Below are 18,140 nucleotides of genomic sequence, written 5' to 3' on the forward strand. Positions count from 1 at the left end.
TGGCGCAACCACAGGTGGGGCATTGCCCCCCCACCTAACCTTCGACGGAAGTCAATTCTAGGGAGGGGCAAACATTGACAGCCAAGGGCACCTGCAGGGGGGCACAGAGGAGCCATTACCCCCCTTGATTTCAAATTACATACAAATAAAAATACATTTCGTAAAATTCTCTTGCTCGCTTCGGTCGCGATGCCTTCTTTACTCCCCGTAGCTGGGGATCGGCGGGAGTCGGCCATGAATGCCAAGCGATCTAAATGAAAAAACGTTGTAAAAGAGAGAGTGCCATGGCATCCAGTGAAATTAAATTTATTTGCGCCATTTTAAATCAATATTGTTTTCAATTGCAAAAATTGGATCTAAAAATGTTCTTGCTCGATTCGTTCGCAATGTGGTTCTTTTCTGCAATGTCATGTATTTAAATAATATGTGTTGTATATATGTATTGAATACACTTTGGATACGTACGCAACTTAGTGTTAGCATGTGTATTTTCTTATTTTGTGTCGCTTCATATTGCATATGTGTAAAACATATGTTGTACATGAAAGTTATACATGTTATATGTACGTACAAGAAGAATTATCTTCGGAATACATTTATCATTCATTTTCTGCCATTCAAAAATAAGAGTTTGTTTGCCTGTTTTCCATTATTAGCTAATGTGAAATTGACGGTGTTGAAAAAATATTTCAAATCTTTGATACTACCACTAGTAGTAGCAATAATAATAATAATAATAATAATGCCATTATTGTTATTATTATTATTATTGGTACATTTGTCTTGGTACTTGCCCCCCCCCAGACAAAAATTAGTGGTTGCGCCCTTGCTGGTATCCATAGCAACGTCCTGTAAATGTTAAATTCCAAGTCGCACCTGGATTCTCCAAAATGTTCATAAATTAGGCTTGAAACTTTTTACAACCAAGATTCTGCAATACCGTTTCTTTCTAAGCATATCGTTAAGCTGAAGTTTAATCCAAAATCGGAGATGGGAGTGTCAATTAATTACAACCAGCAGAGCATCATGGGAAAAAGTTATCGGATTTATCTCAAAGGCTGTAACAGTTCCAGTGTGATGGCCACACGTGACACGCAATCAAGTAAGAAATGTTGATCGTGTCGGAAGATCAATGATCACGTGTCAGATGGCACAGGCTGAAAAAAAAAAGCAACACGGCTCCGTTGTCCGTTGTAATGGCAAACGGGGGAAATTACCGGCTACGGGAGTTATCAGAAAAAGCCATTAAGTCTGTTGTCAATGTTAATCCGCTCTAGTAGCAGTGGTGATGGTGATTACCAGTGATAAAGAACCGTTCCCTAAATCACTGTTCGCTGATTCAACGTACCGATTCGAGTTTCACTTTCAATTAGAGGAAGAACGTGTGGTACGAAGTTTTAGGCGATAAAGTTATGAAATTAATTATTTTATTGTCCTGACTATCTCTTGTATAATCTGGTTCCGTTAGGCTGGTAACTTTTCATATACTCGGTTGGCAACACTGTGGTATGAATTTATCCTGATACTGTTCTAGGAACTTTTCACACAATCAATTAGCAACACTGAGAACGCTGGCATGACCAGTTCTGAAACTAACCTACAAACCTGTTCCTTATCTCTCGGTTGGCAACCCTGTGAAAGTTGGTATGATCTGGTTCCCACTGATAATACGCGTAGTCTAGTAAATTCTTCACATATGAACTGATTTTGATGCTATAGTATAGTACCTTGTTGCCGACCTCCGTGGGAAGTGATTAGCATAGCTCGCTAAGACGCCATGGCACGGATCCGGCCTGGACATGGGAGTTCTTTATGCATGTCCCTTCATCAATTTCACCATATCATCATTTTTCGTCACAATTAGCCAAATGTGGTAGAAAAACGACGTTAAATAATAAGAATCAATCTAGAACCTTTTTCATATTGTACGTTTGCAACACTGTAAAAGTGAACCCTTCTTTTTTACTAATGCTATTCCAGTATCTTTTTACAACCTGAGTTAGAAACCCTGCGAACACTAGTATAAGCCTACCGGGTGGGCATCGTAGAACTCTGAAATTAGGTGAATCCACTATGCAGACCATGGGGAAGAGGATGGCGATAAAATAAAATAAAACTTCAATTTTTCGCCACCAGGTTGAAACGTGGCGCTGTAATAATGAATATTGAAAAACATAAGTCAGGTGTACAAATCTTCCAGAACAGAAGTGTTCAATATGCGTGTCAGAAGTGTGAATGACCTGTTGGATGCGTAGCACAGCATGATCAACAGTTGCATGAAGCATGTCCCTGGAAATGGTAGCGACATGACGGTTTATGTTTGGTTTTAACGCAGGCAGCGTCTGTACACGTTCCTGGTAGACACGATATTTCAGGTATCCCATAGCCAGAAATCACACGGAGTCAAGTCCGGCGAACGGGAAGGCCAAGCATCGGGAAAACCCCTTGGAATGACACGATCAGGGCCAAAGTTGTCCCGAAGAAGTTCCGTCACTTGTTTACCAATATGCGGGGCTGCTCCATCTTGCATGAAGATTGTGGTCGCTAAACGTCCTCAGTCTTGCAAGGCAGGAACCAAGTGCTGTGAAAGAAGTTGAGCGTAACGTGCACTCGTGATGGAACATCGGACTGGACCTTGCGGTGTTTGCTTCTCAAAGAAGAACGAACCTAGAATGAAATGAGCAGTGAAACCACACCAGATAGTAACGTAATCAGAATGCAATTGTTGTTGCTGCAACACACAGGGCGGCGAGACACCCCATTTGCAACAGTTCTGTGTGTTTACCGCCCCATCGAGGGTGAAGTGCGCTTCATCTGTCCGCAGAATATTCCAAGGCCACATGTCGTCCACAGCCATCCTCGCCAGAAATCGACGCGAAGAGGCGGATCGTGCGGCTTTAACTGATGAACCGCATGGATGTTATAGGGACACCGTAGCACTTTGTGAACCGTCGATCATGGCAGGGACAATGAACGTGCCACAGCTCGCGCACTAGTAGCAGAATATCGGGAACAAGAGGCACTATCCGCCACTGCAACAGCCACTTCGGTGACAACTTCTGCATCGGCCGGCAACCCCTTCCTGCTACAACACCCAAATCTCCAGTAGTTGTCATGGGCCCCTTTCGAAGTCCTTTCGCATGATGATATCCTTGCAGTGCAGCTGCACTATTACTACCGTTCTGATAAAACAGCTTCACCAGCAATGCACGTTCTTTCTTATTTAATGGCATGGTGATCACTTCCGAACTTTTGTTCAGCACTCACGTTAAATGATTTAGCTGAGTTATTAATTAGAAAGACATTTGTTAGTGGCTGGAAGTTGCGATAAAATAATCTCTCCTTTATTGCAAGATTGCAAGGTAAAGGCAAATCCATAACCAATTGGAGCAGGTTACGTCATCATGGAAGTACAGCGCCACATTTCAACCTTGTGGCGAAAAATTGAACTATTTTTTTATCGCTATCCTCTTCCCCATGGTCTGCATAGTGGATTTACCAAATCTCAGAGTTCTACGATGCCTCAAACAGGCTACAGAGGGCTATGAGTTGGGTATCTTTAATTCTGGCCACCCGGTATTCTGATTCTAGTCTAGGAACTTTATCGCTTACTTGGTTAGCAACAATGAGAAAGCTTAAAAGAATGAAAAAAATAGAAACAAAAGCAGGAGAGCTAAGAAGATGGATTCGGGTGACAAAGTCTTCTTAGACCCAATCCCACTCGGATTTAATGAGCTATTGCCAGATCCTCGGATAATTTCCTCCTCCTTCCATTTTCGGTGTCTTAATTAGGAAGTATATTAGTGTGTTACTTAATTTAAGAAAAAGCAACACAATAGAGTCTGCGGAATTTTCTCTTGAAATATTCCCACTGCAGTTGTTTCGGCGCTTAATGGTTTCTGGAGAGTTTGGGAAGAGAGATGTTCCCCGTGCGTTTCTACATCTGCTTCTTACTAGGATCGGGAGATGCAAGAGATGTTCAAGAAGTTCCAGGACTGCATTTTAATTCACATTAAGATGGCAACACTTCTGGTGACGTAATACTGACAAGCACTGAGAGTTAGAGAGTATAAAAAACCGGTGTGAAAGGAAAGCCCGAATAAGATAATTAAACGTGCACAGATGAAAATACAAAGGCAATTATCAGGGAATATATTTACATGCAAGTACGTATATATACGTAACAAACATGATGCTAAGATCAATGTCATTTTGGTTTATCTTTGCCAATCGTGATATGTAAGCTCGAAGAATGCTATTTTTATATTCCATTCTTACATATTTTAACTTTTAGCACATCTTTTAGGTATTTTAGTTAATTTTGCATATTAGTTACTATATGTTCTAACATTCTCCAACATAAATTCCATATTCATGATATTATTTCAATTCCCCTTCTTGTGTTATATACCAAAGGCTTTCCTTTAATCTGCATTGTGTTCGTTTTGCAGTTTCAGTTTATTTTAAATCTTCAAAATAGACAATGCATCTGTCATTCTAACAGTCCTGTCAACAGTAGATTTATGAGTTTGATTTTATGTTTTAAGTTCACTTTATGCACAGAAATACTAATCGGTACTGGAGCTACAGTTTAAAATGGGATTCGAACTACTATGCCTCCACCAGGTATCGAACCCGGGACCCCTTGATTACAAGGCGACGACCGCCATTCGTAACATCCCTGCTCGATATCGTGCATAATCTTGCAGAAACTTGCCCAGACCTGTAGCTGGCTTTAGCCGACAAAGATTTTTTTCCAGAGGAAGTGGAGAGACGCTTACCTTGAGAGGAGGTGAGTGAAGGTCAGGCAAAACCAACAAAGCCAGGAGAATCTGGGGGCAAGGGGCTTTCTGAGAATTGTTCGCTGCCAGGTAGAGACAGAGGAAGATAAGGTGTGCGCGATATGGAACAGGGTGAGTTATCATTATCCATCTATCTGCCATTCTCAGTCAGAAGGGTTGGGATAAAACATCTGAAATGTTATATATTTAAGTTAGATAAGTTACCTCTTGTCTGTTCCCTTTCGGAGTCGTCGTTGCAAGCGAGTGGTACAATTTATGTTATGGGCTACTTCCCCATTGGTTGGATGCCCCGTTCTACAGGGTAGAACGCTACGCATTGGAGAGGCCTTGTCATTAGTAGAGAATGCAAACTCTAGTTTTCGCGGTGAAATCCAATGATTATTTTAAATATACTACCATTACCCTCATCCGATATTGACCGCAGTTCCAGTGAATATAAATGTATCATTAGGAACAACACGTTTCAGCACTTAAAGGAAAGTTTCACAATCCACTGTCTTGGCAACAAAAAATTAAGTACATTTTGTGTTTCAATTTTTCATTACAATAAATGTAATATAAGCCTAATACATTTTATATATCTATACTCCATCTCGGGGATCTCTGGAGCAACAAACGATAGCAAGTCTCTTCCCAAGCAATGAACGCGTGAGGGGGGAAGTGCGTGCATGAAGAGGAAAATTCGGCTTCAGCTAACAGCTGTTACGAGCAACAGACACTGCTTCACTCAGCCCACTCGCTTTCTCCCCATCTCTACCGTTATGCGCGGCCTTGCTATACAGATTTCCTGGACAGAATATAAGTGAAACGCTTGCTTAATGAAAATTTCCAATTTTTAAAATTGTTAACTCCACATTTTATTCCATATTTTGATTAAAATAAGTCAATATATAGTATATGTACATATATTTCCTTTTTAGTGCATATAAATACGTTCCCTGTAAATTACTATATACATAACCGTGATTAAGAGCGGAAATAAATTAAAGTAATGTAAATAATCAAGAAACTTTAACTTAGAAACGAAATAACTGTAGAAATAGGTACAAGAAGAATAAAGGCAATCCGGAATAATTTCGAAAGAGACGGTAAATAATAGAATAAAGATTGAAGAATTAAGCACAACAAAGAACTAAACACGAAACGAGAATAATAGCAAAAATAATAACAGTAGTGTAAATTGAGCGTTTCAAAATAATACTTAGTAGGTATTGTTTTTTTTTATCAATTGAATATCATTTTTTGACATATTTTGACAATTTTTTGTCCATGTTTTAGCGTTTAGCGATGTTTTTAGTACAATTTTCAATGAATTATTTTTCTTCCCACTCGTACTTGGTAGGTATGCATTTGTAGCCTCTTTTTTTATCAATTGAATATCAGTTTTTGACATATTTTGACAATTTTTTGTCGACGTTTTAGCGTTTAGCGATGTTTTAGTAAAATTTCCTTTTTTTCCCACTCACACTTGGTAGGTATACCACGATCTTACGTGATATAACTTAACCTATCCTTTTTTTTTATTACGTGCTAAACTAAACGAGAGCCTCTACATGCTTTGACCTACTTTAGAGTAGTGCAGGTGGGGGAGTTCAACGCCATCAATTGGGGATCAAAAAAACCTCAAAAACTCATTTTCTCTCCACGTTCCGCGCCTTACTTATTGCGCTAACGATGTTTCGCAGCCAAGAAAAGAGCACCAAAACATCAAAAACTCACTTTACTCATTTGGGGATCACCAAAATCTCAAAAAACTCATTTTTATTAATTGAGGTTCACCAAAACCTCAAAAACTCACTTTCTCTCCACGTTCCGCGCATTCATTTGTTGCGCTGACACAGCGTGATGAGTAAATAATGTACTCTCTTATTTTTGAAGGATGAATGCATCTTATCGTAATTTTCCAACTCCGGGACCAATGTTTATATATCGTGACCTTTGTAAACCTCTTTCGGAAACGATGTGCCACACACACGCGCGCGCGCGCCTATATTGTGACGCAAGCAAACAAACAAATAATATTTTTTTTAAGATTCCTGGCCCCTAACCCCACTTCCGGTCGCCATTTTGGATTTCCGAACATAGGTTGTATTCATATTTTACTCACATATAGGCGTACGTGATGAATCCTCAAACAGATTTTTCCTAAGTCTTACCATTTCCAAGATAACCCCACTTCTGGTCGCTATTTTGGATTTCCGAGCATAGGTTCTATTCATATTTTTTCTCACATATAGGCGTACGTGATGAATCCGCAAACAGATTCTTGCTAAGTCTTACCGTTTCCAAGATAATCCCACTTCCGGTCGCCATTTTGGATTTCCGAACATAGGTTCTATTCACATTTTACTCACGTATAGGAGTACGTGATGAATCCGCAAACAGATTTTTCCTAAGTCTTACTGTTTCCAAGATAACCCCACTTCCGGTCGCTATTTTGGATTTCCGAGCATAGGTTCTATTCATATTTTTTCTCACATATAGGCGTACGTGATGAATCCGCAAACAGATTCTTGCTAAGTCTTACTGTTTCCAAGATAATCCCACTTCCGGTCGCCATTTTGGATTTCCGAGCATAGGTTCTATTCATACTTTTTCTCACGTGTAGGTGTACGTGATGAATCCGCAAACAGATTTTTCCTAAGTCTTACCGTTTCCAAGATAACCCCACTTCCGGTCGCTATTTTGAATTTCCGAACATATGTTAGTAGTGGGAAAGTATATAGGGACAGCGCCGGAAAGGAAGAGCACCCCTCCAGCAGGTTTGGCTATACTTAAAACTTGCTCAACATGTTCATATGAGCTTTTTGCTCTAGTGTGGAACCCCTGCCTAATCCAAGATTTTTGTAAAAATGCCCTCATGGATTCCATGAGAAAGGAAGAGCTCTCTCAGATTGATTTGTCTATACTTATAAAAGGCACTTCTGTGAGATTGTTGTCCATAAATTTGTTAAAAATATGCCCCTCTTGGCCATACTTAAAACTAGGCCACCCACACCCATACACACCCACCTATACACACCTACACCCACCCACACCCACCCACACATATTTACTTCCGGTCCACTTCCGGTCTACTTCCGGTCCACTTCCGGTCCACTTCCGGTCCACTTCCGGTCTACTTCCGGTCCACTTCCGGTCCACTTCCGGTTTGCCTACTTCCGGTCTACTTCCGGTCTACTTGTGGCCAAGTTGTGGCTTATTTCTGCTATTTTTATTCAGTATAAAGTTTTGATTTGACCCCCAAGAAATTGTATATAAATACCAAAGCCAAAAATATTAATACACACATACACACACACACACAAAAATATACAAATCATACTGCTGAACCCAACTGATATTTTTTATTAAGCATAGAATTTTGATTTGAACCCCAAGAAATTTTATATAATATAGATACCTGAACATGCAAACATATTTTGAAAGAAGAAATATTGCAAGATATATAAAATCAGACCACCTGTTGGATTGTTTTAGGGAAAAATTTGAAAATCTATCAGAGTATGATTTTTTTAAAGTGCAAAATGAAACAGAAGCAAGATGGGTACTTGACAGTGATGTTGGGTTTGGGTATGTGAGCATAGAATTGGGTTCTGAATATGATGATTTTGAATCCAATACATACTGGCATAGAATTGATGCATACCTGTTGTATTGTTGTTGGGGAAAATATGTTGCTTTTTTTACAAAAAGTACTTCAAGTTTAGAAAAATTTAGGTTTTACAAATTTTTCCATGATCATAGAATTTATACAAACAGCAGGTGGCCTGTTGATGACATAACATGGGACACAACAATTTCCATACTTGATGAGGCAGGAAAATTGGATGTAAATTCTGGTTTATATTTTAATGAGTTGATTATGTACCTGCTTAAAAACAATATCAATTCTGGCTCATTCAATACAAGATGGACTTAAATAATTAGAGTTTTTACACAAAATATTTTTTTTGTAGATGGAACCTCCACCAGATTATAAGTTAAGTCCATGGATTCTGTCACACCTATTCTAATACAATTAATATCACAAGTACTATTACAAGGCACTCACTGCATAAAATCATAATTCCAAGCGATGGCATGGATTCCACGATTCCATATCATACATACTGCAATTGGAGCTTCAGCAGTTCGGGACTGTGCAATATATTGTCTACAAATGTAGGAAAAATAATATTGTACGGGTTGCAAACAAAACTCCCAAAGCTTATGTATTTCAGGTTTCTTAAATTTGAAACAGAATCCAAACTGTCTGGAAGTTCATAAAAGTGAAGCTATTCTACAAGCGGGTCTATCTCAGCTTCTGCATGATATATTTGAGCAAGAGGTGATGTGTTTATAATATTTGTTGGTATAGAAGTTTGTTCTGAATCTTATCAATTATGAACAGCTCTGCTGCATGTTGTGATGATGAATATCTAGTCCCTAAACCTAACAGAGCTGTGCAGTGATGTTGTTATTGGGAACAGGATTCAAATCCTACACAGATTTATGGAAGAATTAATTTTTGCTATGAAATTATATCTAGATCCCTGTGCAATAATGCTGTTATTGGGAACAGGATTCAAATCCTACACAGATACAGATTCTTGCTGAGCTTAATAGGTGATTGTCATGGAAGATACTCAATATTTCTGCTGTTATTAGGTACAAAATTCAATTACACAGACACAGATATAATATCTAGATGCATACAGAACTGTGGTTTCTATAAATCTATACTCAATATCCCTATACCTGACAGCTGTGCGGTGATGCTGTTATTGGGAACAAGATTCAAATCCTACACAGAAACAGATTTTTGCTGGGCTTAGAACTATTATGGATAGGTGATTTGCCATGAAATAATATCCCTATACCTGACAGAGCTGTGCAGTGATGCTGTTATTGGGAAACAATTTTAACAGAGCTGTTGTTTCCATAAATCTATACTCAATATCCCTATACCTGACAGAGCTGTGCAGTGATGCTGTTATTGGAACAGGATTCAAATATACAGATCCTTGCTAAACTTAGAACTATGCCATGAACAAAACTGTGCGGTGATATAATTATTGGGAACAAGCTTCAAAACCTCGCACAATGCTGAGCTTAGAGTGAAGATACCAGTGATATAATTATTGAGAACAGGATTCAAATTTTGGATAGGTGATTACCATGAAGATACTCAATATTTTTGTTATTAGGTATAAATATTATTTTAATCAATTCTTCACCTCCATATCTATAACATCTCTGTGTAATTCCATAACAGTTCCATGATCAGCTCACAAACAAATCTCATCTAACAGTTCCATAACAGTTCCATGCTCAGCTCTGTGTCTGTGTGAGGCAAGCACAGCTCTGTTAGAGATAGGGATTAAAAATTATTTCATTCTTCACAAATAAATCTCATCTAACAGTTCCATGCTCAGCTCTGTCTGTGTGGGGATTTGTGCCTAATAACATCAAAACAACACAGCTCTGTTAGTTCAATTCTTCACATCCATATCCATAACATCTCTGTGTAATTCCATAACAGTTCCATGCTCAGCTCTGTGTCTATGTAGAGCAGATAGGGATATGAAGTATAAATTAAAAAATTATTTTATTCTTTACAAACAAATCTCTTCTAACAATTCCATAGCAGTTCATGCTCAGCTTGTATCTGTGTGGGATTTGTACAGCAACATTAGAGACAGAGTAGATGGGTATAAATATTATTTTATTCAATTCTTCACCCCCATATCCATAACAGCTCTGTGTTTATAATAGATCTTCACATCTAACAATTCCCATAACAGTTTCATGCTCAGCAAGGCTCTGTGTCTGTGTAGTTTCATAACAGTTCCTGTGTGGGATTTGTACAGAGCACAGCTCTGAGATAGGGACTAACAGTTAGGGTATAATTAATTCTTCACATCTAACAACTATAACAATTCCTCCTATCTATTGAGTGTCTAGATGTTATTTTATCCCTATGCCATGACAGTTTCAACTCTGTATTTGTGTGGGATTTAAAGCTTGTCCAATTCTTCACATCTCCCAATGTGTGGCATGAAATTGTGTTTTTTGCCAAAAAAAATCTCAGCATGGCTCTGTGTCTGTGTGAGATTTGAGGCCTGTTCCCGGTATAGGTAGATTTGAAATAGGATCTGTGCCTCCCGGCTTGAGAAGAAAGGGACTATGCACATTGTTTTGAGGTGGGATCTGAATCTCAGCAAAAGCCATAATCACAGCGGAGCTGTGTCAGGGATCATAATTGATAGGATATAATTGTATTCAGAACAAACCCCCATATAAGATATGATAACTTTCAAGCTCTGCTGTTACAAACACTTCCCTGTATACATACTGGGCTATCACTATAATAATATTTGCCACATGTTCTGTGATTATAAGTAATCTTGTAATAATTATTCCTGTCGGTGATAAAAATATTGTTCAATTCTAACTAGTTCAATTCTTCACAATTCCATAACAGTTCCATGCTCAGCTAGCAGATAGGGATATTAAGTATAAATTTAAAAATTATTTTATTCTTCACAAACAAATCTCATCTAACAATTCCATAACAGTTCCATGCACGGCTCTGTGTCTGTGTGATGCAAGCACAGCTCTGTTAATAAATTTTATTCTTTCCAATTGTATAATTGAGCATAGCAAAAAATCTCAGCATGGCCCTGTGTCTGTGTTTGAGGCCTGTTCCCGGTATAGGTAGGTACAAATCTGGCAATCACATAGGATCTGTGCCTCCCGGCTTGAGATATGCACATTGTTTTGAAACCTTACTGGGTGGGATCTGAATCTCAGCAAAAGCCCTAATAAAATATAATTTGGATGTGTTTCTGTATTTTTCAAGCTCTGCTGTTACAAACACTTCCCTGTATACATACTCTGCAACATATGGGCCATCACTATAATAATATTTGTCACATGTTCTGTGATCTGTAATCTTGTAATAATTATTCCTGTCGGTGATACAAACATTGTCACAAATTTCCTGTCTTGAGGAAATATCAACAAGGCTCATTCTTCACAAACAAATCTCATCTAACAATTCCATGCTCAGCTCTGTGTCTGTGCGAGGAGGATTTGTACCTAATAACATCAGTACAGCACAGCAGCTCTGTTAGAGATAGGGATGATTTAATTATATTATTATTGAAACATCTAGAAATTATTCTTTACAAACAAATCTCATCTAACAATTCCATGCTCAGCTCTGTCTCTGTGCAAGGATTTGTACCTAATAACATCAGTACAGCACAGCTGCTCTGTTAGAGACAGAGCAAATAGGTATAAATATTATTTTATTTATTTCTTCACAACAGCTCTGTGTCTGTGTGAGGCAAGCACAGCTCTGTTAGAGATAGGGATATTGAGTATTGAAACATCTAGAAATTATTTTATTCTTCACAAACAAATCTCATCTAACAATTCCATGCTCAGCTCTGTGTCTGTGTGGGGATTTGCACCTAATAACATCAGTACAGTACAGCTCTGTTAGAGACATTTAATTCTTCACATTTATATCCATAACAGCTCTGTGTCTGTGTGAGGCAAGCACAGCTCTGTTAGAGATAGGGATATTGAGTATAGATTTAATTATATTATTATTGAAACATCTAGAAATTATTTCATTCTTCACAAACAAATCTCATCTAACAATTCCATGCTCAGCTCTGTGTCTGTGTGGGGATTTGTACCTAATAACATCAAAACAACACAGCTCTGTTAGAGACAGAATATTCAATTCTTCACAATTCCATAACAGTTCCATGCTCAGCTCTGTGTCCTTGTAGAGCAAAACAGCATAGCTCTGTTAGAGATAGGGATTTTAAGTATAAATTTAAAAATTATTTCATTCTTCACAAACAAATCTCATCTAACAGTTCCATAACCGCTCCATGCTCAGCTCTGTCTCTGTGTGAGGCAAGCACAGCTCTGTTACATGATAGGAATATTAAGTATAGATTTAAATTTTATTTTTTACAAACAAATCTCATCTAACAGTTCCATGCTCAGCTCTGTGTCTGTGTGAGGCAAGCACAGCTCTGTTAAATATAGGAATATTAAGTATAGATTTAAATTTTATTCTTCACAAACAAATCTCATCTAACAATTCCATAACAGTTCCGTTCTCAGCTCTGTGTCTGTGTGGGATTTGTACAGCAACATAGCTTTGCTAGAGACAGAGTAGATGGGTATAAATATTATTTCATTCAATTCTTCACCTCCATATCCATAACAGCTCTGTGAAATTTATTCTTCACATCTAACAATTCCCATAACAGTTTCATGCTCAGCAAGGCTTTGTGTCTGTGTAGATAGGGATATTAATATTACATTCCTTCATAATAGTTCCTGTGTCTGTGTGGGATTTGTACAGAGCACAGCTCTGAGATAGGGATTAATAGTTAGGGTATAATTAATTCTTTACTTCTATTGAGTGTCTAGATGTTATTTCATCCCTATGCCATGACAGTTTCAACTCTGTATTTGTATGGAATTTAGAACTTGTCTGAAAAGTGGCAATCAATGCCCATTGTTTCTATATAAACGTTTCAACGTATGTTCAACATGTTGTACAACATGTTGAACATACGTTGAAACGTTTATATAGAAACAATGGGCATTGATTGCCACTTTTCAGACAAGTTCTAAATTCCATACAAATACAGAGTTGAAACTGTCATGGCATAGGGATGAAATAACATCTAGACACTCAATAGAAGTAAAGAATTAATTATACCCTAACTATTAATCCCTATCTCAGAGCTGTGCTCTGTACAAATCCCACACAGACACAGGAACTATTATGAAGGAATGTAATATTAATATCCCTATCTACACAGACACAAAGCCTTGCTGAGCATGAAACTGTTATGGGAATTGTTAGATGTGAAGAATAAATTTCACAGAGCTGTTATGGATATGGAGGTGAAGAATTGAATGAAATAATATTTATACCCATCTACTCTGTCTCTAGCAAAGCTATGTTGCTGTACAAATCCCACACAGACACAGAGCTGAGAACGGAACTGTTATGGAATTGTTAGATGAGATTTGTTTGTGAAGAATAAAATTTAAATCTATACTTAATATTCCTATATTTAACAGAGCTGTGCTTGCCTCACACAGACACAGAGCTGAGCATGGAACTGTTAGATGAGATTTGTTTGTAAAAAATAAAATTTAAATCTATACTTAATATTCCTATCATGTAACAGAGCTGTGCTTGCCTCACACAGAGACAGAGCTGAGCATGGAGCGGTTATGGAACTGTTAGATGAGATTTGTTTGTGAAGAATGAAATAATTTTTAAATTTATACTTAAAATCCCTATCTCTAACAGAGCTATGCTGTTTTGCTCTACACGGACACAGAGCTGAGCATGGAACTGTTATGGAATTGTGAAGAATTGAATATTCTGTCTCTAACAGAGCTGTGTTGTTTTGATGTTATTAGGTACAAATCCCCACACAGACACAGAGCTGAGCATGGAATTGTTAGATGAGATTTGTTTGTGAAGAATGAAATAATTTCTAGATGTTTCAATAATAATATAATTAAATCTATACTCAATATCCCTATCTCTAACAGAGCTGTGCTTGCCTCACACAGACACAGAGCTGTTATGGATATAAATGTGAAGAATTAAATGTCTCTAACAGAGCTGTACTGTACTGATGTTATTAGGTGCAAATCCCCACACATACACAGAGCTGAGCATGGAATTGTTAGATGAGATTTGTTTGTGAAGAATAAAATAATTTCTAGATGTTTCAATACTCAATATCCCTATCTCTAACAGAGCTGTGCTTGCCTCACACAGACACAGAGCTGTTGTGAAGAAATAAATAAAATAATATTTATACCTATTTGCTCTGTCTCTAACAGAGCAGCTGTGCTGTACTGATGTTATTAGGTACAAATCCTTGCACAGAGACAGAGCTGAGCATGGAATTGTTAGATGAGATTTGTTTGTAAAGAATAATTTCTAGATGTTTCAATAATAATATAATTAAATCATCCCTATCTCTAACAGAGCTGCTGTGCTGTACTGATGTTATTAGGTACAAATCCTCCTCGCACAGACACAGAGCTGAGCATGGAATTGTTAGATGAGATTTGTTTGTGAAGAATGAGCCTTGTTGATATTTCCTCAAGACAGGAAATTTGTGACAATGTTTGTATCACCGACAGGAATAATTATTACAAGATTACAGATCACAGAACATGTGACAAATATTATTATAGTGATGGCCCATATGTTGCAGAGTATGTATACAGGGAAGTGTTTGTAACAGCAGAGCTTGAAAAATACAGAAACACATCCAAATTATATTTTATTAGGGCTTTTGCTGAGATTCAGATCCCACCCAGTAAGGTTTCAAAACAATGTGCATATCTCAAGCCGGGAGGCACAGATCCTATGTGATTGCCAGATTTGTACCTACCTATACCGGGAACAGGCCTCAAACACAGACACAGGGCCATGCTGAGATTTTTTGCTATGCTCAATTATACAATTGGAAAGAATGAAATTTATTAACAGAGCTGTGCTTGCCTCACACAGACACAGAGCTGAGTATGGAACTGTTATGGAATTGTTAAATGAGATTTGTTTGTGAAGAATAAAATAATTTTTAAATTTATACTTAATATCCCTATCTGCTAGCTGAGCATGGAACTGTTATGGAATTGTGAAGAATTGAACTAGTTAGAATTGAACAATATTTTTATCACCGACAGGAATAATTATTACAAGATTACTTATAATCACAGAACATGTGGCAAATATTATTATAGTGATAGCCCAGTATGTATACAGGGAAGTGTTTGTAACAGCAGAGCTTGAAAGTTATCATATCTTATATGGGGGTTTGTTCTGAATACAATTATATCCTATCAATTATGATCCCTGACACAGCTCCGCTGTGATTATGGCTTTTGCTGAGATTCAGATCCCACCTCAAAACAATGTGCATAGTCCCTTTCTTCTCAAGCCGGGAGGCACAGATCCTATTTCAAATCTACCTATACCGGGAACAGGCCTCAAATCTCACACAGACACAGAGCCATGCTGAGATTTTTTTTGGCAAAAAACACAATTTCATGCCACACATTGGGAGATGTGAAGAATTGGACAAGCTTTAAATCCCACACAAATACAGAGTTGAAACTGTCATGGCATAGGGATAAAATAACATCTAGACACTCAATAGATAGGAGGAATTGTTATAGTTGTTAGATGTGAAGAATTAATTATACCCTAACTGTTAGTCCCTATCTCAGAGCTGTGCTCTGTACAAATCCCACACAGGAACTGTTATGAAACTACACAGACACAGAGCCTTGCTGAGCATGAAACTGTTATGGGAATTGTTAGATGTGAAGATCTATTATAAACACAGAGCTGTTATGGATATGGGGGTGAAGAATTGAATAAAATAATATTTATACCCATCTACTCTGTCTCTAATGTTGCTGTACAAATCCCACACAGATACAAGCTGAGCATGAACTGCTATGGAATTGTTAGAAGAGATTTGTTTGTAAAGAATAAAATAATTTTTTAATTTATACTTCATATCCCTATCTGCTCTACATAGACACAGAGCTGAGCATGGAACTGTTATGGAATTACACAGAGATGTTATGGATATGGATGTGAAGAATTGAACTAACAGAGCTGTGTTGTTTTGATGTTATTAGGCACAAATCCCCACACAGACAGAGCTGAGCATGGAACTGTTAGATGAGATTTATTTGTGAAGAATGAAATAATTTTTAATCCCTATCTCTAACAGAGCTGTGCTTGCCTCACACAGACACAGAGCTGAGCATGGAACTGTTATGGAACTGTTAGATGAGATTTGTTTGTGAGCTGATCATGGAACTGTTATGGAATTACACAGAGATGTTATAGATATGGAGGTGAAGAATTGATTAAAATAATATTTATACCTAATAACAAAAATATTGAGTATCTTCATGGTAATCACCTATCCAAAATTTGAATCCTGTTCTCAATAATTATATCACTGGTATCTTCACTCTAAGCTCAGCATTGTGCGAGGTTTTGAAGCTTGTTCCCAATAATTATATCACCGCACAGTTTTGTTCATGGCATAGTTCTAAGTTTAGCAAGGATCTGTATATTTGAATCCTGTTCCAATAACAGCATCACTGCACAGCTCTGTCAGGTATAGGGATATTGAGTATAGATTTATGGAAACAACAGCTCTGTTAAAATTGTTTCCCAATAACAGCATCACTGCACAGCTCTGTCAGGTATAGGGATATTATTTCATGGCAAATCACCTATCCATAATAGTTCTAAGCCCAGCAAAAATCTGTTTCTGTGTAGGATTTGAATCTTGTTCCCAATAACAGCATCACCGCACAGCTGTCAGGTATAGGGATATTGAGTATAGATTTATAGAAACCACAGTTCTGTATGCATCTAGATATTATATCTGTGTCTGTGTAATTGAATTTTGTACCTAATAACAGCAGAAATATTGAGTATCTTCCATGACAATCACCTATTAAGCTCAGCAAGAATCTGTATCTGTGTAGGATTTGAATCCTGTTCCCAATAACAGCATTATTGCACAGGGATCTAGATATAATTTCATAGCAAAAATTAATTCTTCCATAAATCTGTGTAGGATTTGAATCCTGTTCCCAATAACAACATCACTGCACAGCTCTGTTAGGTTTAGGGACTAGATATTCATCATCACAACATGCAGCAGAGCTGTTCATAATTGATAAGATTCAGAACAAACTTCTATACCAACAAATATTATAAACACATCACCTCTTGCTCAAATATATCATGCAGAAGCTGAGATAGACCCGCTTGTAGAATAGCTTCACTTTTATGAACTTCCAGACAGTTTGGATTCTGTTTCAAATTTAAGAAACCTGAAATACATAAGCTTTGGGAGTTTTGTTTGCAACCCGTACAATATTATTTTTCCTACATTTGTAGACAATATATTGCACAGTCCCGAACTGCTGAAGCTCCAATTGCAGTATGTATGATATGGAATCGTGGAATCCATGCCATCGCTTGGAATTATGATTTTATGCAGTGAGTGCCTTGTAATAGTACTTGTGATATTAATTGTATTAGAATAGGTGTGACAGAATCCATGGACTTAACTTATAATCTGGTGGAGGTTCCATCTACAAAAAAAATATTTTGTGTAAAAACTCTAATTATTTAAGTCCATCTTGTATTGAATGAGCCAGAATTGATATTGTTTTTAAGCAGGTACATAATCAACTCATTAAAATATAAACCAGAATTTACATCCAATTTTCCTGCCTCATCAAGTA

The sequence above is a fragment of the Lepisma saccharinum genome, chromosome 15 (assembly GCF_977018435.1).
Source record: "Lepisma saccharinum chromosome 15, izLepSacc3.1, whole genome shotgun sequence".
Lineage (NCBI taxonomy): Eukaryota > Metazoa > Arthropoda > Insecta > Zygentoma > Lepismatidae > Lepisma > Lepisma saccharinum.